The sequence below is a fragment of the Nipponia nippon genome, unplaced genomic scaffold (assembly GCF_047370975.1).
Source record: "Nipponia nippon isolate SJK-2023a ecotype South Korea unplaced genomic scaffold, ASM4737097v1 scaffold_8, whole genome shotgun sequence".
NCBI classification, from domain to species: Eukaryota; Metazoa; Chordata; class Aves; order Pelecaniformes; family Threskiornithidae; genus Nipponia; species Nipponia nippon.
In genome coordinates, this window is record NW_028262402.1 from 23,406,051 (window position 1) to 23,430,604 (window position 24,554).

The 24,554-nt window shown below is 41.3% G+C and overlaps 1 protein-coding gene across 5 annotated transcripts in view; it reads left to right on the forward strand.

Annotated features, from left to right (window-relative positions):
* Window positions 1-1,551: 1,551 nt before the first annotated feature.
* The window catches only part of ZNF462 (zinc finger protein 462), a 90,331-nt gene continuing 67,328 nt past the window's right edge, over window positions 1,552-24,554 (forward strand). For 3 of the 5 annotated variants that reach the window (XM_087742375.1, XM_087742379.1, XM_087742380.1), the window contains exon 1: window positions 2,098-2,239. The gene's annotated coding sequence lies outside the window, so the exon portion shown is untranslated. Of the gene's footprint in view, window positions 1,605-2,097; window positions 2,240-2,612; window positions 3,645-24,554 lie in introns of those variants that run through there. The other 2 variants (XM_087742378.1, XM_087742376.1) reach the window with 2 other exon arrangements.

Genomic DNA, 24,554 nt, shown 5'->3' on the forward strand with positions numbered 1-24,554 from the left:
TTAAGGTTCTTTTATCAGCTTCTTAGGAGGTGTCCGCTTCATTTGTCTGCATGAAACCAGTAGTCTTAGTAGGAATCCCCAGTTTTGATGTTTTTCCCCCTTTTCCTTAAGAAGGATTCTCTAAATCCAACAGTGCTCCTTCTGCCCAGATATTATCCTTCCTCCTATTTCTCACAGCACTTGTTTGGGGCGGGGGGGGGGGGGGGAGCGGAAGAGGGGAGAGGAGGAGGGAGAAGATCTTTCTCCTGTTTAGTGATTAACTTGCACGGCTCAAAGAAAGAGAAGATTTAATGGGAGAGATCCTGCCTCTGTGCTTTGTACTCACGGCAGTCTTGCGGATGGGAAGATCGGAGAGTGCATGGGTTTAATATTTGACTAGTACCTGGGCGAGCGATTTTTGTAATTTTATTTTATTGCTATCGTTACCATTTCTGCATTTGGTCTTCAGCTGAGCTGGGAGAGTTCAGACAATGAAGTTCTACATGCCTGACCTCTCCCGGAGCCAGTAAAATCTGGACTCTTTTAAGAAGATCATCTCAGCTTCACCACTCACATAAAACTTCCTCGGAGCAGGGGAGGGATCTCCCCCTTCACCCGAACCGGAGCTTTGTGGTTCTAGTCTCTCTTCCACCCATGCAAATTGCAGCGCTTGAGGGCTCGAGAAATCCCAGTGATGTTCCAATACCAGTCATGCCCTTGTGCTCAAATTGATTTTGCCTCACTCCCTTGTATTGATTTTCTGAGTCTGCACATAACCCCTAATCCCCCCCCCTCCCCACACACACACTCCAGTGCTAGACATAACCCTAGAAAGAATCTGACCTGGTGCTGTAGCAAGACTGGAGGGGGAGAGGGGGGGATGTCGAGCAAAAGAAGTAGCTCAGCACAATGCTTAATAGAAACGAGACTAAAAATGCAGGCTACAGCCGCTTTGTCTTTGCTTGCTTGCCTTCATCACAAAGATACCTTTCTTTGTGAGCCTTGATCGTTAGTTTCCACGGTTTTAAACAATCAGTCACAAAGGAGCAGACAACTAGGTGTTGGAAGGCATAAAAGTTATTTTAAGTATAATTATTTATTTTATTTTGCAGCCAAAAACGTTTCACCAACGTAGGAAGTGATTTTGGTGTTCGGTAGTACAAGCTCTCTTTTCTCCTAAATGCTTGTGAGAAATAAAAAACCTGGAGATGACTGTCTTTATTTCCGGGAGTAGACTTCAAAATACGTGCCAGAAATGGACAATTCGAGTCTCCTTTCTCCACATCAAATACGAGCTGGAAGGGGGATTAAAAACCAACCACGTGGTAGATCTGGTTTTATACTTTGCAACCTCCAGCTCCATTTATGTTCTTTACCCTGCTCAGGGAAGATTAGCCTCTAGATGGATGTGTCTGAGGGATCACCTCAGGGGCAGATCTGCATGCAGAAACCGGTTTTTGCCATGGCTGGAAGAGAGGTATGACCTAGCAGAGCTCTCCATCCGAGCGGCTCCCCCAGCATTGCAGGAGCTGCTGAGCGCTCCTGCAGAGGAAGCTTTGTGAAGGCAACAGCTTGGAAGGGGAAGCTCTTCAGATCTTTCCCCTTCTTCTCCTCCTCCCTGGCCTGTGAGTGATTCAGTGTCCCAAACCTTAACTTTTTGTTACCACCTTCCTCCTCTTAATCTCCTTCATCTTCAACACCTCCTCCTCTATCACTACCATCTTCTCCTCCATCTGTCTGCCTCCTGGATCTCTCTCTTGTTTGCTTGCTTTCCCCCCTCCTCTTCCACCTCCCTCCCTTTCTTTCTTCTTGCCTTTTCCTCCTCTCTTTTCTTCTCTTTTCTTTCTCTTTTTCCTCCTCTTCCCCTACACGTTGTTGTTGTTGTTAGAAAGGATTCTTGCACCCCCTGGTGCTCTTGCGTTTTGTGTGGTAGGAGAGGAGATTGTCTTCTTTCTCTCTCTCCCTCTGGTTGCTCATTATTCAGAGAGAGACACAGAGGGTGAGTGAGAGAGAGAGAGAGAGACGGATATCTCAGGTCATCTGCAGCTGCAGCAAACCAGTGAAGGAGAGAGAGAGAGAGAGAGAGAGAGGGAGAGGGGGGGGGGAAGCAGGGAAAGATGGCGATCCTCCATTGCTGAGACCTGGCAAGGAGCACATGAGACTCACAAAACAACTTCCACAACAATAACAAGAAGAAGAGCTAGGCAGAGAGGAAGAGGAGAGGAGGCAGCAGCAAGAGCAGCAGTGCCGGGACGCTCCTGTAAGTTCTTGCAATTAAAACCCATCTCCGGTTTGGCATTGGTGAGATCATCTCTCGTGTGTGTGTGTATATATATATATTTTGTTTGGTCTTTTCGGTCTTTCTTTCTTTCCACCACCATCCTCTGAGATCCATTCATTCGGTCAAGGGAGGAAGGAGGAAGAAAGAAAGGAAGGGGAAAAAAAAAGAGGGGAGCGAGAGCGGGGTGTTTTGTTTGAGAGAGAAGTCTCTTGCATGGAGGAGGAGAAGAGGAGGAGGTGCTGGTGGTGGTGGTGGTGGTGGTGGGAGGAGGAGGAAGGCGGTTAATTAATTTTTTGTTGTTGCATTAAGGGGGGGGGGGGATATTGGGAGATAAGTGAGATATCAGCCGAGCTTTCGGGGTGGGGGGTGCCCGAGAGGAGATGTGTGTGCGTGCGAGGTCTGGATGGTGCTGTGCGTGTGGACTTGGATCAGAGACGGGAGAGACACGGAGGAGAGAAAAGCTCCGTGCTGGCACGACCCAGGCAATCGGGTGACCTCTTTCTTCCATTCTTTCTTTCTTTCTCTCTCTCCCCCTCTTCCTCTCCTCTTTCTCCTCGTCCCCTCTCGCTGCCCTTCTCCTCCCCGCTGGTGAGGCTGGTCCCTCACCCCGGCGGTGGTGCCCCCACCGCGGCTCTCCTGGAGTTGGGATGCGGGGGTCCCCGGCGGCGTTGGGGCTGGGGGGCTGGTGGTGCCCGCAGGAGGTTGCTTGGAGGAGGACAGCGTTCAGCTGGAGAGCAGGAGCCATTACACACGCTTGTGCTCTCCTTTGAGAGAAAGAGAGCGAGAAGGAAAGAAAGGAAGGGGAAGGAGCCCACTTCTTCTTGCTCAGTTCCCCGATGTCCCTACCTTTAAACCAGGCGAGGAAGAAGGCGCTTTCTCCCCTGCCCCTTTCTCAACCACCCGGAGCAGCTTTCTCCCTATCTCTCCCCCTCTTTCCTTTTCTTTATCTCCCTGTCCTCCATTTGCAAGCTGTCTGCTTTGGTTCCAGTCCAGGCTCCACAACACAAAGCTTCTCCTCGCTCTCGCACACATGCATACACACAGTCTACAGGCTCTTTATGTCTTCTGGAGTAACCTTCTTCTCCCCCCCCCCGCCGCTCCTCTTAGCATTCTGGTTTCTATTCTCCACACAGAGAGATCCTCCTGGAGCTTCATGTAGTTGTGATCTGATAGGATTTCTCCCCCCCTCACCTCCCTCTTTTGGGGGAGAAAAAGGAAAAGTTTCATTCGTTTTTGTGGTGTTTGGAAGGAGAAAGACCTTCAAGTTTGAGTGCTTTCTGCTGCTGCTTTTGTGTGTGTCTGTGGGGGTCTGTTTGTCTCATGAAGCTGCTTGCATGTCTAAGAGGAAGTGCCTAGTTTGGCAGAGAGCTGTGATCTGAGTCAGGTAAGCCATGTCATGTTCTCTAGCTCCACCAGAAAATGGAGGAGAGAGAGAGTAGACAAAGCTGAGATGGGAAGTGCTCCTAACATCGTGGATGTCTCTCCATGTTTTGAAGCTTTGCTGGCAGTAGCTGGCTTAATCATGATTTTTTCCCCTAAGGTTTCTTCAGTTTTTTCAATGTACAACATTGTGATGGGTCTTCTCTCTGACTTCATGCTATCAGGAAATGAGGATTGGAGGAAATTGCTCAGATTCTCCTTCACACAGAGAAACACATCCTCAGGCTTTTTTGCTCTTATGCTTTCAAGCGGAGGTCACCTTTCTAGACATTTTGCTTCAGTTAAAGACCACAGAATTTAGGAGGTTGATCAGTTGGCCAAAGAAATAATGTATATATGCATATATTTATAGATTTTTGAAAGCATTTGGAGGTAAGTGCACGCAGCTTGAGGCTGCTCAGGTTCTTCCAAAGAACATCATCAAATGTCATTTTTTTCTAGGTGATGATGGTGATGCCTGAGTTTTGGGATTTTTAACATCTGATTTTCAAGAGCATTCCTTCTTTTGGATGTATTTTAAATTAAGATGGAATATTTCTCCCCAGTCACTAGGTTGCATTAAAATGATACTGGCAAGCTTTTAGTAGGTTCCTCAGAGCATCATAACATACATAATTTCTCTTGGAAAAAACAAAACAGTTTTCACAGCTGTCTTTTTGGTGTCTTAAAATATTTTTTTCTGAAAACTTATGGCAACATTCTTGTTATGATTTTAATGTCATTATGGAAACCTAAGATCTTTAAAGTGAGATAGCAGTTGAACAGGAATCTGTATGCTTCTTTTTAACCCACCTTTTAATGTGAAATAATTTTGAGTAGATTCAAACCAGGCCTTGCTCTTTTCCCACCAACTTAAATTTGCACATCAGTTGCACAGCAGATGCAGTTCCTCAAAAAATTCAAACTACCTGCTGAAATGCATGAAGGAGATACTAGAGTGCCGTGCTACTGAGCTTGAAGGCACAGCTCCATAGAAAGGTATGAGTAATGTTCCTACATAGGTTACTCTGAAGAGTTTAAGAAGGGATGTGTTACATATGGAAGGTGTAAGTGATAAGACAGAGGATGAGTCAATCTGAGTCAGAACACGCTCCCAGATGTGCAAAAAGAACAGAAAGACTGGAGGATTGCAATGACTAGTGATGAACTTGGGATCCAGCTGCTGCAAGGTTAAAATCAATGCTGTTGTTTTATTTTTGCTATGGAAGAAATGGTTTAGTATATAATCTAATACACTTGGGAAGGATATTGCATTATCAACTGTGCATTCCTTAAGTTCTGGTTGCTGGTATGTCACCCAAATGACTGAGATACTGTGGTTGTCTCCATCTTTCAGAAGTGGGCCATGGAACGTACCATTTCAGGTATGTTTAATCTTAGATTTTGACAAAGTAAAGAAGGAGGTTAACTGTTGGGTTTTGTTGGTTTTTTTCCCCCCTGAGGTGATGTTCTTTGATGCACTTTGCAATCTCTGCACAAGTCTAAATCAGCAGCCACTGAAGAAACTGAAAAAGTCCCCACTGACCTTTGCTTGTTTGGGTCAGATCCTAAATATCCATCCCCTGTATAATACGACTGTATGCAGTCTTAGGTAGCTGCTTGTATTTCATAGCTCAGAATTGTGAATCTCCTCTTACTTCCTGAGAGGTCAACTCAGTGCTTGCACTACAATGTGCCCTACAGATACATTGCTCTTGAACATGGCATGTGCAATCCAAGAACAAGTTTGAGATTTAAGCTGAGGATCTTTATGGGAGGGCCTCTTACCCTCCTCCTGTGGTGACAGACACCCTAGAAAAACCAACGTCAATGCAATAGTTTGGAGTGAGAGTGGTGTTATTTCTATGGGGGGTTTCTTCACCATGAGACTGAAATCCCTTTAGTGAATGACATTCTTGTGAATGATGTTTCTTGCTGTAGTTCTGCCCAGAGAGACTGAAGTTCACCTTGCTGTTAAAATACTAGCTGAGGGACTTCTTTTATTTTTAAAACAAAACTGATCTAAAAAAACCTGCAAACCCAAAACAGTGAGTTTTAAAGGAACTCTAAAAAGATAATCTTAATTCATGTCATGGTGGTGACTAGAATGTTTCTTTTAATCAGGCACAAATTTCTTCATTCAGACAATGGCTTTCAATTGCTTTTGGTTTGTGGGCACTCAGAACTTTTTCACGGTGCAAACTCTGACAGAAACTGCATTCATAGCTTATTCGTCAGTATATAAACTTGCTTTTCTTAATTGCCTTTCTCAACCCCATTAGACATAGCCTATGGACCATGGCTTTAAAAACTTTTTAAAAATTGTATGATTACCGTATACATTTTTACTGGGTTCATAATGGGTTACATTGTTGAGAAATTTAAAATGTCATGCTTAGAATTTCCTTCCATAATTTTTAAATTTTTTTTTATTACAAGAGGAAAACTAAAAATATGTTGTGTGTGCTCAGACTGTGAAGAATATGAGTACGTAATTGGATGCTGGAAAAGGAAAGTAGAACAACTGCAAGCAGAAGTGGAAAAAACAGATTATCATTTCAATTCAGTGAAGTTTATAACAAATGCTTTAGTGTTGTGGACTTTGACTTAAAGGAGGATTGACTTTTATGAAGACATGAGTGATTGAAAAGAGAGTTGATAAGTATTGGAGAAGAACTGTGTTCAACATAGATGTCTGGACATCTGGCAGATGTTCCTCTGGGCCCCAAGGAATGGACAAGTTTAATTTTAGCCTTAAAAAGGAAATGGGAAGAACTAAAGTCTTATAATAGTACAACTTACAGTTTGAGGAAGGTTACTTCAGAAAAGCCCAAAGATGTCTCTTGACATTTGGAACTCCCAGAAACAAGTGTAAATGAGTTTTTCCTATTGAGTTTTCCTATTATTCCAAACAACATGTGTAGAGTTACAGTATAAATTGAGGTTGCTCCAGTTTGCTGTAACACTTTCTCTGCGTGGTGTTGTGGATAATTTCTTAAACTGAGCAGAACAACACTGCTTTGTAGTAAGAAACTATGGCAGAAGGACTTAAAAGTGTGAAACTGGTGAATAGCCGTGTAGTATTCATTAACTAGCATTGTCCTGTTATGAAGCTATCACTAAGCAACCTTAGGGACAAAACCTGTAGTATCCAAAAACCCCAAGTGAAATACTGAAAAGTGTGATTTGAAGAAGCATACTGGTAGCGGAAGGAGATCCTATTTTGGATCAGGAAAGGTCTATGAAGGCCAATATGTCTTTGTGTCTTTTCATGTTATTTTGTTTCCTTATCCTTTGTTATACTTCCAATCCATTGTAGTAGAAAAATAATGTAAATGCTCTCTTCACAGATATGTCTCTATTTTGAAATTAAATAATGTATTTTCTGAACTTGTTCCAGATGAAAACGGTCTGCTGCTGCTGAACTGTATGATTTGCTTAACTTGCATACTTGATCAAGATGTGATCAAGTATGAACTTCTAATTGCTGGCTTCAGTAAAGATGTTGAACTTCATCAGTCTAAATGCTTGCTTGCTTTTCAAACAGTTGCTTCCTTCTAGAGTACTAAATAATCAAGCAAACTGTCTGAAAGGGTTTGTTTAATGGAAGTCTTTCATGTTAAAATATAATATGGGCCCATAGGAGGTGAGCAGGAGGTCAGTGACGTGTTAATTGAGGGGGGGATGAGAAATGCCACCTTACCCTTCAAAGAGTGAGAGTAACTCTGAAGGAAAAAAAGAGTATGATGAGAATGAAGGCTGCTTAAACATCTGCTAACCTCTCAGAAAGAGGAACTCAAATTGTTTAATGAAGAGGTGCTGGAGAAGGTGGTGTGATCCAAGTCTTCAGCTGCTGGCAGAGACACAGTTAACATTGTAAACGGTTGAACTTCAGCATGGCACTTCTCCAAATGAGTTGACTGTTGAAAATAAAATGTTCCAGAAGAACTGGGAGAACAGGAAAGAAGTTAAAATAGCATGGTTTGTATGCCAGTGCTGAAAGAAGAAAAGGGGGGAGGAAGGGAGATAGCTCAACTTATGATAATTATCTTGTTGGTTGTAGTAAAAAGGCTTTAGTAGAAGTTTCCAAATGAGGGGACTAGATTTAATAGAATGCAGTCTTCATTTGTGTCCTGAGTTTTGGAAGCATTCTTCTGCTTTCAGCTTGTGTTTGGGAAGTTGAACACATAGGTAAATAAAAAGACACATGATATTGTTTTGGGTTTTGTTCCATTTTGTTCTTTTAACTTTAAAAACAATACCAAAGATCTAAAGTCTGCCCCTCATCTCTTGAGTTTTATGAAGCTGTGCCAGATGTTGCAGTACAAACACAACTCTGAAGGGGTTTGAAAGAGGGGGTTTGAGATGGGGAAAAGGAGTCTTTATTTCTGGTGTCTTACATTTGAAACATACAGTCTTATGTACAATTTCAATTTTTTCTGTGTTCTCTTCAGCTCTTCAGGAGTTGAAGATCTTGGTACAGTTGCTTTGTTCAGCTTGAGGCAGTATGTGTTAACTGCAGTAACTCAAAATATCCTTCCCTAATCACTACTTGAAGGAACTTTTCTTTAAGCAGTGTTTGAAAAAGAGCATTCCCTCACCATTGGTTGTGATTGCTTTGTAGTAATTTTTGAGACACACTGGTTATCAGAACATCAGTCCCAGACCCAGCAACAGTTCTATGCCTTTTATTTCCCCTTGATCGAAAAGCCAATTCATTTTTGGCTATTCTTTGTGATATAATTATGGATCTTCACAGCTGTGGTCTAGGGGGAATACAGTAGGTTTTTGACTTGTGCTCACAGCAGCTTTTTGGGTAGAAGATGGTAAGATCCCTCAAGAAAAACAATCAGTTTACGTTTATGTGGTAATTTAAAGAAGATGGAAATAAGACATCTCAAGACATGCAGTCATTGTTCTTGAGTGGAGTCAAGTACAGTCTCTTTAAGAATACATGTTTAATAATGTCAGCATAAAGAGCTGTAGGCACAGCATCAATGTCATGAGTGATTAGGAAGGACTTACTGAGAGCTTATCAGGGTAGCAATCATTGCAAGGCCAGTGTGTTGAGGACAAATAATTCTGAGAGAACACTTGATTCACTGGACTATTCCTGTTAGTTTTGAACAAGTTAAATTAAGAATTCAGTTGTTGAAGTGTGTCACTTGTTACTTCTTGGTGGAAAATAAGACAATCTAATTGGGATTATGCAGAAAATTGGAGAGTTATTTCATGCCTTTGGGAGAAGCTAGGTGCTTGCATTGTGTGCCTGTGTTTTTACTTCTTTCAATGCCAGGAATATGCAATTAATAACTTGCTAGTCATTTAGATAATAGGTGGTCAGCAGCACTGGACGGTGAATTTGCAGCACTTGTTACAGGTACAGGCTCTATGCTGACCTGAAGATTAAGAAGTGGGATGTTCAGCGATGGCATTACTGTTGCTATTAAAAAGCTCTGGAAAGGGGCCTGAGAACCCCAGCTGCTGTCGTGGTGGAGGAAGTCAGGCCTTCAAAGGATACAAGGATTAGAGTGTCAGGAAAAGTAAATGGTAGCATCAGCACAAGTAGAAAATAGGCAGAGCTATTCAGCAAACAGAAAAGTAGGCTAAGGCATGCCATAATTATATGTAGTGGAAACTTGCTGCTAATAGAGCAATTGCGTGGGGTAGAGAGGCAGGAGAATGATTTTTCAAGACAAAACAAAGCAGACATTGCAGAGAATGATATAGGAAGACTGAGGATTCAGTATGCTCGTGATAATGTGAAAGAGAAGACTTTGTTTTGAAAGATGCTAAAAATGGAATCTTCTGATGTACATGTGGTCACTGTTTCCGTGGCCTTGTAGGACAATAGGGGCTTCTTTGCACTGCCCGAATGAGCAAACTCTTGAATGAGCAAACTATTCCTTCCCCCTTGCAGCTCTTAAGGTTCAAATAGCGCTGCTTCAGGGTGGTATCAGTGGTTGTGGAAAGAAGGCATCACAGGATATTCCTTTTGAGAAGAAGATGGGTAATACAGGATTGGACTGTTGTCATGCAAATGGATGCAAAATACAATAGCTACTTATCACAGGACCCAAACACATTCCTCCCACACATGGTCCCTAGACTTCTCATTGCTGGCAAAGAAAAGAGCAGAATGGGGGAATCTGACACACAGAACCTGTGCTTCAGCAGCCCACATTTGAGTTTTCTCCTTATTTATCAAATAAAGAAGAGTAGCTAAGGAAAGACTACATGTGCTGGAAGATTTCAGTCCAGCATGAGTGTGACATGCGGGGTGGTGCATTTACCTTCTAATGCCTTTGACTTGCTGAACACATTAATTTAGTTTCTAGCTGGGAAAGGGATCATTAATAAAGGCCTTGCTGTGGTCCAAGTGCCAGAATTCAGCTGCCTGATAATTTTGAAAAGTGTTTTTTTCCTTTCTGCCTCCCTCTTGTTCATCTTAAATTGACAGCTCAAATAGTTCCTCGGTCAGAACTTCTAGAGGGATTGGTGAAGGTGGCTTATGTTGGTGGTGGTTGTTCCTCCTTTCCCTTTTTTTTTTTCTTTTTTTTTTTTTCCTTAAACAGAGTGGACACTCCAGTCAGGGCTAAACTTGTGAGACAGCTTGGAGGAGTGCTGGTCTTGAGGTGGATGCAGTGAATCAGGCATGAGTGTTCATCTCTAGTTCAGCAAACTGCTTCTGCAGAGAACTTAGAGAGGCCCCTGAATATTTATTTAACTCAGACTTGGGTTTTTCAGTTCCAGTCAGACTCAGCTAGATATGTGGGCATGTGGCTCTTCATAACAGGGTTTTAGACCTGTCTGACCAATCACTAAGGAGACCAAAGAATTAGTGTCCAGCCCTTGAAATCTTGCTCTTTATTTTTTTAATTACTTCAATCATCCATCCATCTACCCAGTAAAATAGGCATAATTAGGATTTAACAGGGATATTGGAAATTAAGACCTTGGTGCTCGATTCTGTAGCCATCTATGTTGAAACAGACCAATATGTTGATAAAAAAAGAAAAATCTCCTTTTGCAGTGGTTCTGGTGTCTGAGACTGGAACAGACCTGCTCTGCTGTTTGCAAACAGTTGGGAGATAGGAACTTGAGTTACCTGCCACTGTTTCTATGCCACTGCTGTCATTCTGACTGCTCATTTGTTCTCAGGTGTGTTGCTGCTTTTGGTGAGTATGGAAGAAGAAACTAACTATGTATACAGTATCTACTTAGTTTAGTTGGTAATGCAGCAAAGTGTGGAAGGCAATGGCCATAAGAAGTTATCCTGTTTTCTTCTGTGTTATGTGATAAGTGGTATAGTCCGAAAAATAAATAAATGTCAATATGAACAAATTTGGAATGATTTCTCTCCTTATTTGATTGGAAGCTCTGATCTTGCATTTCAGTTTTTCCCTTCCTTGTCTACATGTGGGTGGCTCTGTCTGCAGTATATAGGACCTCCAGCACTGGTGGGCTCTGAAACTGTGCTTCTATCATGCTCAGCTAAATAACTTGACAAGTGTAAAAATGTTAACAAATGGCTGAAGGAAAACTGAGAGCAGCCAGACAGCTCTCAGCCTGGTTAATTAGTTTCTTGACTGCTGAATTGTTCCTGCCCTCTCAGATGGCTGTGGCTTGCAGCCCTTCGAGAAGGAGGTTGGGTTCCTGGCCAGGAGTGCATCCCAAAAGTTGAATTCATGTAACTTGAAGTCAGTGTGGACCGGTTCCTTTTGGTGTAAATGACCTTTTATCTTTGTTGGGGGAGGGCAGTGGGGAGAAAGCATATCAGCTTTCAGCTATGTCAGGTCGTATAGAGGTCAAGTTCTCTTGTCTGTGATCAAGCATATGGTGTAAAACAGCCCAGTGTGCGATAGCACCAGGACCTGGGCAGAGGAGGACTTTATCAGGCCTTCTGGAGGTAAATATGACTGAAGGCCATGTTGTGAATCAACATATAGGACAGCTCTCAGCTCGGGGCTTGCAGGATTCGTGTATTTAACCCCTTGGTGGTGCTGGCTCCCGGTGTGTTTCCACCCTGGTAGGTTGAGAAGAAGCTGTTGTTTCTCAGGAGCATGCAGTTTTCTCCTGCCAGGTTATCCGTGCATGTGTGAGACCTGAAATCCCTGGCTCCAAGGGCATAACTATATTACTCACTGGAGCTGCTGAAAGAGTGAGTCAATATATTTGGGTCTCCCAGCTGCATGAATAAATGAGTAAACCTGAATTATTTTTAAATTATCAGATTACAGAGATGATAATATACTACAATGAATTTTCCATTCCACACCCTCTACAAATGTGCTGCTCTCCTTCCACTGTGGAGCAGGGGAGGAATACAGGATTTTCAGTGTGGTGTTCTCCCAAGGAACCACATAAAAACTGCTGAGGTTGCACTCAGAAAATGTCTTTCAGACCAAAAGCCTTGAGTCAGAAGTCACTTGGCAGGATGACAGACAGGTTGACCAAAGGTTGCATGTGGTGTGCAATTGCAAAATGAACATGAAATGCTTCTTGCCTTCCATGGTTCTTCAGTGCTTCCACAGGTTCACCCATGCTACTTCAGTGGTGTACAGGAATACAATTTGCTTGCTGGTATTCTGGTCTTATCTCTGAAGATATTTATTTTAAGAATTCATGTCTACATAGGTTTGTTAATACTGTACTGTAATATCAGATGGGCTGCTGAGACCTCAAGGGGGTGAGGAATCTATTTTTAGTGTGTTTGAAGGGTAGATGATGTTTCAGGTTGTGGAATGACTTTCTGGGGGGCCTGTCACCATATACTGAAGTTTTGTATGTCATGGCAGTGGAGGCCAGTCATATGATGATGAGGTAGTAACTTAAATGGGACATAAAAAAAATCCTGCTCTTTGGGGAAATTTTAAAGATAGATGGAGCTAAAATGCCACACAGTCTGTTCTCATGCTTGTTTCCTTGATGTGCGAAGACATCTAATCCTCTTTACAGGTGAAATAAGCAGCCTGCTTATGATCTGAAGGCAATGCCTGCTGATCTGTTGACATTCAGATTGGAGGGTATTTGTGTCTGAGTAAGAATTTTAGTAATGGGTGACCAAAAGACAGTTTCAGTTGCCCAAGTGGTGTGAATAAGATGGTTTGTGATCTCCTTCCACATCAGAAGTTAGTCACATGTGAGAAGCTGGATAATAGCAGTGCTGTCCTATTTAAACGTATTTGACATCTCAGCCTGCAGACATTTGGAGCTTTAGGTTTGAGAAGACTGCCTCAGACAAATGCGTGTGTGCAGCAATCTGAACAGTGAATCCAGCCTTGCTTTGGAAGCACTGCACTGTAGTGGTAGCCATGAAGAACAGATTTTAATGATTTATTATGGTTAGATTTTATGTGGATTGGCTTCCTATTTTCTTTGGAAAGCAACAAAACTGCAACTTTTACAGGATTCTTCTTACATTCCTGGGATTTTGTTTTGTGTGCAGGCATGTACACTTTATTTATTTATTTAATGAATCCTCATGGCCACTGTTAGGAATGTTAACAAATGCTTTTTAATAGGTCAGACCTCAGGTACCGTTGCATTTTCTTGTTACTGTAGCACATTTGCCAGATAACAGAAGATGGGGGCTAAAGCTCTTATACTGTAAAAGCTTATTCATGTGAATAGTAGCTGTGATCTGATTTTGAATTTCACTGCAGCAACTCCTGTGAGTAAACATTTGAAGATGAAATCCTTAGCTGCATGGACTAATTCTTGTGGAGTTTTCAGGGAGGCGTTTGGAAATTACATCTTGAATAGAAGATGCCCTTAGCTTTCAACAACTACCACCTACATACATGAGATGTTCATTTGTGGTTGCATGTGAGGGCATGGTTGTAGCTGATTTGCAAGAGCCAGCAGGAGCTTATGCATTAGATAATTCTTGCACTTTCATTCATGTGCTCCCTTGCTTTCATTCTCACTCTTCGCATTTTGACAGGGGGAGCATGTATGTAATAAATGTGCAAGTTTTACTTCAATTAATGCTGGCATGTCCCTGAAGTATGATTTCATACGAGTTTGTGGGTGTTCCAGTGAGAACATTCATGTTGCTGTGCTGCCTGTAGATGATGTTCATGCATTCTGGAGTCCCATCACTAACTACGGTGGTTTTGGAAGCCATGGTTTTTCACACTGTTTTTTTTGATTAAGGGATTTGTTTGAATAGATACTAATATGGTAAATGCCTGTTCAAGACAGAGGTGCTTTGGATCAGGGAAAATGCAGCCTAGGCCCTTTTACAATGACAGGAGTGTGCACCTTTGTATATGTGTACATAATACAAGTTGCTATCCATGTGGTTCATACTGCTATGGTAGTTCATCTGGCAGATGATTTAAATATTTACTCCAAAAGATCTTGTTCTCTGTTGGTGTGAAGCAGCATTTCCAGTTATTTTTAGGTCATTTTCATCTTAGCAACCCTGTTGGAGATAAACCAGACACAAGTGCTGTAAACTGTCCCTGCATTTTGGTAGAAATTAATAAAATAAAGTTTAATGGTTGGGTCCCAAAGGGAGAACAGACCATCTGGTTAACAGAAGGTTAGGCCAAGTAATACAGTGCTGAGAGTGCCACAAACCAACCCAGAATATCTGGTAGTGTGTCCAGTTGCTGCATGTATTAAGCATTGAAATGGTGCTTTCAGATCTGCAGAGCCAGCAGTTCTGTTACCACTGCTGTGACGCAGGAGATAATTCTGTTGGGCAAGCATCAGCATGGGGGTGGATCTACAGTACAGGATGTGTAATGTCAACATGAAGCATGGGAGCTGGCAGTAAGAAGGAAAGCAGCCATTTCATGCCAGTGCAGGAAGCCTAAATAGATTTTTCCCCTCTGTATCTTGTCCTTTTATGCTGCTTTCATACTTGATATTAAATGATTACCTTCTGCCTTGTCATCTGAAAACTTCAGCCCAGCAGGGTTTAATTTCTTTCTCTTTTTGAACCTGTTTGTTTTTTTAAACAAGTGAAGTGCACTCCAAAGGCACGTCTGATGGATTATAAAAGGGGCTGGGGGGAGGCTGAAGGGCTAAGCAGATCTGGAGAAAGAGAAGCGTTCAGTCATGTGAAAGTCCTGAGCTTCAGATGAAGTTTCATTGTAGATCCTTTTGGCTTTAGTGCAGAGACAGTTTGTTCAAAAGCTGTAACCATTTGAGAACATTGTACTGCAGCTGGGAAATGCAGAAAGGTATGAAATACTGCAAGTGATACTGTGTAGACTTTGAAACTCTGTAATTACTAAGAAACTGTAGATAGCTATTGTAATTGTTTCTGCTTTCTTTTTAGCAGTGATGTCCTATTAAAATTTCTTTTTCCTATTTGGTTAAAGCTAGTGGCAAATTACCGTGACACTGTTTTTTTTAAGAGCCAAATACTGTTACATGACTGTCTAAATCTGCACAAAAAGAATTTCTAAATAAGCTTGCTAGAAATCTAGTGATATGTCTTCTGTCAGCTCAGTCATACACTGGTCAACGGGTTTGGGGTTCTTGTTGTTGGGTTTATTCCCCCAGAGCATTTGGAGATATCTTGCTGTAACTGCAGCCTGGGAAGCTCTAGAATACCAAAGCCTGCTTCCTGATGGGCATGGCAGAGCAGAACTTCATAATCAGAGCTCTCATGGTTTCTATTGCCTGTTCAGCAGGATTTTCAAAGAATAATATTACAGCTGCCCTTGAATGAATCCTTGTCTTAGATGCTGTTCTGTGGTAGCCCTGCAAAGGTATGACTTTCCTCATATGTTCCTAAGAACTGGAGTGGGAGTTTGGGAGTAGTCAACCCACAGGTATGTTTTCCCAGTTGCAATTTGGTGATGGGAGGAGGGGATGCATATAAAACGTGGCTTGTGTGTGAAGACTGTTTGCTCTGTTCTGCAGTAACTTCATCCTTACTCAGTCCTTCTTGCTCCATTGGCCCCATCCAGGAGATTTTTTGGTTGAAGCTAGGGGAGTCTAGCACTTCTGCACAGGGCACTTGCAAAGAAATGGCACTGAAGAATTATGTGAAACTCAAACACCATCTCTCAGGCCAGAAATTTTTCTTGGTTCCATAGATAACTCCCATGTTGTGGTAGCTGTTTCAGCATCAGAAGTATTAAGGATGCAGGCAAATCAAGAGACTTTTTCTAAGGTATGGTTGCTGTCGTGTCTGTCCATGTATTTTCCCTTGCAGGTTTTATTTTCTAGTAGCTGGTAATTTTGTGGTTTTTCTAGTGGTGTTGAACAGTTTATAGAACACACTGGAGAATATTCCTCAGAAGTGTTTCTTCATATGCAAATGAATAATGCTTCTAGATCTTGTATGCACCTTTTCCCATAGAACATCTCTATACTGCAAGGAAAATACATTGTCCTTGACTTTTTCATACCAAAAAAGGTGCTACTTGCTGAAGATAGTTTATTATAAATAACTACTAAGATGATAATCTCACCACAGCATGCTTGGCAGTCTTCCACTGAGTTAGCCTGTTTCAGCAAGGAGCTGTCGCTTAAGATACAAAGCAATCTGCAGGGACATATGATCACACACACTGACTCTTTTCCCTGTCATCATGGATGCTTCATCATTTCCTGTGTCTGCTAATTAGGAACTGGAATTATTATCTGTTAGACCAGCAGGGTCTAGCACCAGAAAGATGGACTTTAGTTCTCATCTCATAAATATCAGGTTACAGAGAAGTTCTCAGTTATGGAGGCACTAGTAGGAGAATGTCTGTTGGACATGGTTGCTGGTTTTGTTTGTTTTATTTTTGACGTCACAAGGATAGATGTGAACTATTGGGGAAACTCTTGAGATATATCTGTTCACAGTACACTTTCCTATTAAAAATGGTGGACAAACATAAGTCCACCACTGGCAATGGTGTAGTGAGGATTTTTTTGGTGTTGGTTTTGTTTGGGTAAATAATGACTTCAGGATCTCTGAATGTTTTGTTTTGTAGAAATATTGTCCAAAAGAAAGACTATGATAAAGGGGTAAAAGGCTGTATCCATTTTTCTGAGGTATTAGAAAACTAATATTAATATTCATATATGTTTAGTGTCAAGATTTGACTGTAGTCACATAGCTTGGTGGTGACTTTTTGGAGTTTGAAAAGTTGATACAGCTTTGTGGTACATGGCTGCTGAGTTATGTTATTGGAACAGTTGTGTGATGGATATCACTGGCTGTTGTAGGCAAAATTCTTTACGAGTGCTGGCAAGTGTTTGTGTTTTATTTGTATAGAAACAATTGGATCAACCCATCCCTACTGCTTTGTTAAGAGTATAATATGAATCAGAACTTTTTCTAACCTCCATGTTACTCATGGATTCTGTTCCGTGGTGCTTGATGCTTCACAGAGTCCTAACAACTTCAGTTTCAAGCCTGGGTGTCTATGGTTGCTTAGAAGTATGGAATGTGATATTTAGTGGAACCGATTGGTAAGATTGAGATGGAACAAATAAAGGTACCAACAATGATGTTGGAATTTTTTTCTCCCTGATTTGACAGATCGTGTTAAATCCATTATGTATCTCAACAGAATCAAGGGGAAAACAGGACATGAAGAATTTAGTCAGACGGTGACTTGTAGGCCTTAATACCAATCCTTTTTTTCAAATCTTAGAAGCGTTTGGAGTTGACTTTCATCTGGGAAGTAATTTGCCATCCTCTGAAAGGAAAGCAGGAGGCAGAGCGGTGGTAACTCCTTTATCTAGTGATGGTATCCTTCCCCACAAACTCTACAAAGGCAAATTCCTGTGTTATTTGAAATAGTGGGAGTAGATAAATGATGGAATGGGTTCTGCTTGCTGATAAGATGAAGAAATCATTGGAACTGGTTGCTGATGTTCAATGACCCATGCATGATTGTGGAGTGTTCTTCATCTCTTAACATCTGACATAGATGCCTTTACAGTTTGTGATGGCTGTTCAGATTTTGTCATGTCCAGAAGCTGCATAACTTGGGTGACCTTGTGGCTTTAAAGAAAATCCCGTGGAACTGTTAGTTTCAACCTTACTGAAGGACACATTCTGAAGAGCTTGCTCATTAAGCAAGCTTTGAAGGGTGTGCTCTGCAGAGCAGCTTCCTGTTATTTGGTTAATGGTTGACCTAGTTCTATTGCCATATGCCTCCTGGAACGCATTCTAATATAAAATATGTGCTAAAGCAAGACTGGGATAATAGAAGGAAAGTCAAAGCCTTTATGAAACAGAAATCATATAATGCTGTTGCATTTTGGAGGGTATTGTAGTTACTAAAAATGGCAATATCTTCATGGAACTGTATTGATTTTGATTGCAAACTCAGGAGTGTTAATCAGACCTATTTATGTATTTTTTTCAGACTGGCCTTGTACAAAAGGTTTGTATCAGTAATTCCCTCTGCTCCATATGTGAAGCTAAAGTTAGGCAGTGAAGCACTCAGAGTGATATTATAACTGTGAGGAAAGATTAGATTAGATTTGGCTAAAGGCAGGAGGATTTTTCTCCTGTGGTAGGTGTTTTTTTCATTGCAAACCATGGATTAGGAAATTTTTTTCCTCTTTAAATCCTGGCTAGAAGCCAGAAGTGGGGATTCAAGCTTTTACCTGGTATCAGAGACGACACAGCATACATACTTACACTTAGGCAAAAATATAAGAAATTTGGAGGTACTAGATAAAGTTCAACCTCCAACCTGAATGAGTACTTTCTGACAGGCTGAAGTTCTGAAGAACCTATAGGCTGTGTTTTCTGGTTAATTTGATTTTCTGCCCTAGGAAAAGGAAGGGTGTGCGATAACAACTGTTTTCATAAGTAGTGTGCATTATGGTAGAACAGGGGGAAGGGAAAATTAAAGCCATGCTTCGTAACCTTTTGAGAGCTCATGACTCTATCAGTAGATGTGGTGATTTATTATTCTTCTGTCAGTGTGGGAAACTGAACTGCTTACCAGACGAACTGTTTTGAATATTCACATAACCTGGCAGTGGCTAACCTGTGTCTCTTCAGTTGCAGATGGTTTGCAAGCAGTCCAGGTGTGAATTCTGGGCAAAGGTATGTCACGACAGCGGTGGGGGTGGCTGGGGCCAGCCCAATTTGTCTGTGTGGGAAGAAGTAACCTGTCAGGACCTGTAAAGGCTGCTATTGCTGATCAGCATGGGGAGAGCCTAACCTGCAGAGAAGCAGTGGGATGTCTTGGGAGTCATAATCATCTTGTACCCCTGTAACTCCTTCAACTGAAGGCCCTTCATGTGCTGCTCATGACTCTGGGCTCATTTAGTGAGGCTATGAATATTTCGGCTTATTTGGCTAGGATATATGCAGTGACAGCATTAAACAGTTTCCCTTTCTTCCTTAGTGCATAACACCGAATGCTATTTTTGTATAACTCCTGGGTCTGGGGGAAAACAAACTGCAACATTTTTAGTAGGACACAGTGTGTTGTGTGAGCTGTAATCATATTGGTCATGAAAAAAATCTGTGCTCTGGGGACTGACACAAGCACAGCTATTTGTGCAACCTGATCAGAACAAAGGATAATGCTTCTGCTGCAAGATCAGACAGATCTGATGCTTCAGCAGGCTGAGCAAATGAATGGAGGAAGTGGTCCGCCTCCTCTTATCCATTGTCTCAAAGATGCAGGCTCATAGAGAAGAAAGGGAGGTTGAATAGAGCTTCTGAAGGAATCTGCTGCTTTGTGTTCTGTGGGAAGAGAGCAAGCAGGAGTTCTAGAAGTTCTCTGCACTGGCAGGCTGACAAGCTCGTAGTAGGAAAGTGTGGCAATGGACTACCGGTATTTAAGAAGTACTTTCTCTTCTGTAGCCTGCCTAGAAAATCTTAACTGGTATTAGGAAGCTGATGAAGTGTTCCAGGCTTGGAATATGGGACCAAGCCTACCTTGAAGGAAGCTCAGTGGGTGTAGAAATCCAATTAATTCTGACCTGCTAGTAAAGAATGATTTAAGACTTTTTCTGTACATGAGGAAATTCAAGAACTTTTTCCTTTTCCTTTTCCTTTTCCTTTTCCTTTTCCTTTTCCTTTTCCTTTTCCTTTTCCTTTTCCTTTTCCTTTTCCTTTTCCTTTTCCTTTTCCTTTTCCTTTTCCTTTTCCTTTTCCTTTTCCTTTTCCCTTTCCCTTCTCCTTCTCCTTCTCCTTCTCCTTCTCCTTCTCCTTCTCCTTCTCCTTCTCCTTCTCCTTCTCCTCTTTCTCTCTTTCTCTTTCTCTTTCTCTTTCTCTTTCTCTTTCTCTTTCTCTTTCTCTTTCTCTTTCTCTTTCTTTCTCTTTCTCCCCTGGATATCTCATCTGTGTGTTCTGGGATACCTCTCAGTTGTGTTCCTGATGGGATTTTTACATAGGGAGAGCTGGGCTGATGAAATTACTGGGGCAGTCAGAGTCGTCTTCTGCTCAGGAGAATCCTGTTTCTCTTGCTCCAGCTGTCAAGCTGTCATAGCCAAATTAACCCAAGTGGGATTTTAGTAGCAAGCTTCCCTTTTAAAGGCATAATGAGGCCAAGGAAATGTGAGAAGAGAGGGAGAAGGACAGGGATTTTTTATAAGCTGGGCAGAATTGAGGCTTACTTCACATTCCAGAGCTATAGTATTTGACCTCCAGCCTCAAGGGGTATTTCAGCTGAGAAATAAATTCTTTAGAGGGAGGGGTGTGGAAGTTCTATCAGTGTCATAGCTGGTTAGATCTCTCTGTATTACCTTTTTGCATGGTCACTGGGACTAGAAGTTGCTAGCAGTTAGGTTTCTCATGATCACGATACTTTCATATGGAACGAGTTTTCTTTAAAATCAAGCTTTTCTTGGCTCAGGGACCCATAGCTGTCATTTTTTTAGCAGGTCTTCTATTTTACTTTCTTTAATTTAATGGAGATTAAATTTGTGTCTGTGATAACAGAACCAGTCTTGGTGATCCATGAAATCCCTTCCATCCTTTGTTGTCCCACATACTGTCTAGAAGGTTATGTCAGTTCAAAAGAGAAGTAATTAGTTCCACAGGATCCTGACAGAGTCCATCACTAGTGTGCAGTGAGGATGAAGATCCTGCTTTAGCAGCCCGCTTATAAAAGCATGTCAGAAAGTCATCATACTCCTTGAGTGGAAGCCTGTGCTGAAACTTTTAAATGTGTGATGAATGGGCTGCCATGATCAGCATGTTTAGTATCCAAAAGCAATTGTGAAAATTGCCTCTGTTTATTCTTAGGAGAGGGTTAAAACCCATCCCAGAGGATGTCCCATGCTGGATTTGACTCAACAGAACCCTGAGTATGGGTTTCCAGCTGCTTTGACCTAGAAGAAGTACTGTTGGGGAGAGGAAATAATGATACTAGTTGCTCAGTGACTGAACTCTTATGGCTGCTTTGCCTCTTTTATTCAACCATGGTTATACCATGTCTAAACTAAATCAGTGTTATTTGGACAGAGTGATCAAAAATGTGTATATTCCAAAAATGTGTACGGGAAAAGAGTTCAGTGAGCTTTTAAACAATGCTTGGGTGTGAGGACAAGAGGAAGAATCTCCAGGTACACAAATATCAGAAATAAATCGAGCATTCTCCCAACTGATAAAGATTTGGGTCTGAAAGCGAGCGCTTTCTGAAAAGAACAGTATCAGCCTGGTGCTAAGCAAAGACAAAAAGTCAATTGTCTATTGGTGAAGGCTGCAAAAGAATTTCTTATTATATTCTGCTTACTCACCTCTTCAGGAAATAGGAGGCACAGCAGAGGATCTTGGCTAGTTTTGGAGATCTTCAGAAAAGCATCCTTTGAAGCTTAAGCAGATCTTATCTTTGTTTTGTGGATGTTTTTATTATTTTTTTAATAATAGAACTCCTTAAGATATAAGACAGTTGGACCAATCACTGTTTTCTGAAAAGTCAGAGCACTGTACCAATCATGAAGCTGATAATGTTTTCACAAAAAAGGCTATATCATAGCCTAGATAAGAGGAGCCATGAAGGGTTGGCTTGCATGAAACTTTGAACAAGAGCAATGTGCTTGGTTTCTCAGTCATCCATCAGGTCAAGCAAGGTGGATGTCTGAAGTTCCTGTGGCCAAATGTTGAATTTGGGCATTTACCCATTATGCTTCAAAGACAATAGCAAATTTTTGGGCTGTCATCAAATGTTCACAAAGGAGTAGAGCTGAAAAAGAGAAATCATCAAAACATGTATTTCTACAATCTTTAGATCAAAGTCGAACACCTTTTGTGATTTTCTTTTCCCCCCCAAGGAAAAGGGATTGAGAATTGGGTCAGTTCCTCAGGGATCATCCAGATGGAGGCACCTGCTTTTGCAGCTCAAGGAGATGGGGACTGTGGGATGAGAAAACCTTAGGCAGAGAGTGCAGAAGAATCATAGGTCTCATTGTCCATTGGCTTTTCCAGTGTATCAGAAAAGACTTTTGGGGCTTTCCGTGACCAAAGTAAATAATGACCTTGCTTTGATAGATCAAACAAATAACACCAGTGTTGTGCCTTTGAGAGCCCTTGATCCTGAAGAGAAAAGCAAGGGCTTTCCTTTTTATTTTGGACCCATTCCACTGCAAACAAAAGTATCCCACAGGTCAGACAACAAGGGTGTCTTACAGGATTAAAAGAGACTTTTCCTTTTTCCTTCTGTTCTCTACACCAGTAATTTATATTTAAAAATATATCAGACCTAAAAGCTCCTGATTTAGTTTATATCTGTAACGATAGAAAATGTGGAACAGAAAATGCTCTGTGACTCACTCAAGAAATGCCTTGGCTTTGTAGCCTATGTGGACTTTAAGAGCCCTGTCTTCCTTTTAATTCAGAAAACAGTGATCCTGCAAAGTAGTAGATATCATTCAAAATGATTAGAATAGCTAAGTGGACTAGTACAGCATTTAGACACATAAACACAGGAGATACTGTTGTACCTCTGCTGATCTGTGCAAGTACCGCTCTTGAAATACTAAATCTATTCCTGAAGTTGGCACGTCTGTAAAAACGAGTGTGGAAATGCTGGGGATAGTAATGATTTGAAGTCTGGAAAAATTGTGCTTCACAGTGAGAGCTTTCAGGTAGTCCATTCCTCCCTTTCAGTGATTTTCAGAATTGACATTTAGAGGACTAAAAGCAGTTAATTTGCCAGGCTATGTCCAATATTATAGGAATCTGGAATCTGTACCAAGCTGTAACAAGATGCAGTGGTTGGAATCTAAGACTAGAAAATGTTTGCTATATAAATAGTTCTTTATTTCTAATTTAATAGTGGAAAAAGATTAAGAGCTATTGGAATGACTAATAGACTCTGTAGAAGAGTCCTAAGGCGTCAAGCCTAAGTGTAGTTTATCTGCAGATGCTGTCGTGGGAGACAGGCTTTAGACTGTTAGCATTGAGTTAGACATGGACAACTGTCTAGTTGTAGAAGGTGAACTTTCAGCAAAATGACTCCCACTGCTGTTATCTCATGTTAGGTCAGGGATTAGTTGTCTTAAAGAACAGCTGATGGCAATGCTGTAACTTGGAGGTGTAGGGAGTATAAGGAGGTGATTGAGTTTTACCAGGACATGCAAGAAGACTCTTTCTCACCTGGCAAAGAAAAGGGAAGCAAATAACCAAGTTAAGTGAAATTCTAAGGCTGACTGCAGGTTTGTAGTTACCAGTTTAGGCTTGGTTATCTGTAGCAGGTTTTCCTCCATTTCCCTGTCTTAGGCTTAAAACTATGGACAAATGATTTGCATTTTGTTCTCAAAGTGGAATCTATGCACAAGGTTGGTGGAAGCTGCCTTCCTCTTAAAAATTAGATGTGTTTTCCTATTGTCTCAACAGAGGAAAAGAAGAAATGGAATTTTTGTAGTCCTGACAGAGTTTCCATAGACTTTCACATTGTGGTTTCTAAAGAACAGTAGATCGCCCAAACAGAAGACCTCTGGTTTCCTCTGGACTCTACAACCCAGCACTTTGGTCACCCAGAACTTTAGTCCTGGTTTTACAGACAGGAACTAGAGACTTTGGTCCTGCAGTTATCACAGAGGTGGTTGTGGCATAAAAACCCAAGCTGAATTTGTCAACATGTCAATTTCCTAGGGTAACCTAACTTTCTATTAGAGTTGTCCCACCAATTATGTTATGAAAGCATTTCAGTAGATTCAAGGGTCTTGACCCTTTCAGTAGAAATATGTTTCAGTTTTTTGTTAGACACCTCTCAAAATCTTAGACTTTGGTCTGTTAAGGATGATACATCTAGGAAACTTAGAGATACTCTTTTTGTCTTCGTGCTAATGAAAGACTTCAACAATAAGCACTATCATTAAATCCTCTTTTTTTGATAACTGATGCACAAACAAGTCAGTTTCTGGGAAAAATGGTGTATTAGCTTGGTTTTGAAGGTCATGCTGCAGTAGAGGCCTCACTGTAAATGCTCTTCTTTTTAACTTTATAAACCAATTACAGCAGCAGGGTAAAGGAGAGTTTTGATTCCCTAATTGACAAATTGTTTTCAGTTCTTAATTTGTAGTTTCAGTTTTGGAAGACTGCTTTCAAGATTCAGAACTCTGTATTGCAGTAGTCTAGCTGGAGGAGTTAGAAGACAATGGGAGAACAAAGGAGTTCAGGAATGAAGAAGGACAAAAAGGTCTGAACTGTTTCCTCTGTTTCTTGGTTTTGGAATGAGTGACTATTTTAACCTGCAAATAATGCTGAGATTAGTGGCTGTATTCCACAGTAAAGCTAAGATAAGAAGGTAACTTCTTCTTGGCAAATTGTTCCTCTCCATTTCTCTCCCATATTCTGTGTAAAATCTTTTCTCCCAAGTATGGGTGCAAAGGAGGGAGGCTTCTTGTCTTTAACTTGAATGTTTCCTTTCTTCCAGTAATCAAGCCAACAGATATAGCCCCTGTGTGCTTAGCTGAAAAGGAAACCACTTTTTTTTTG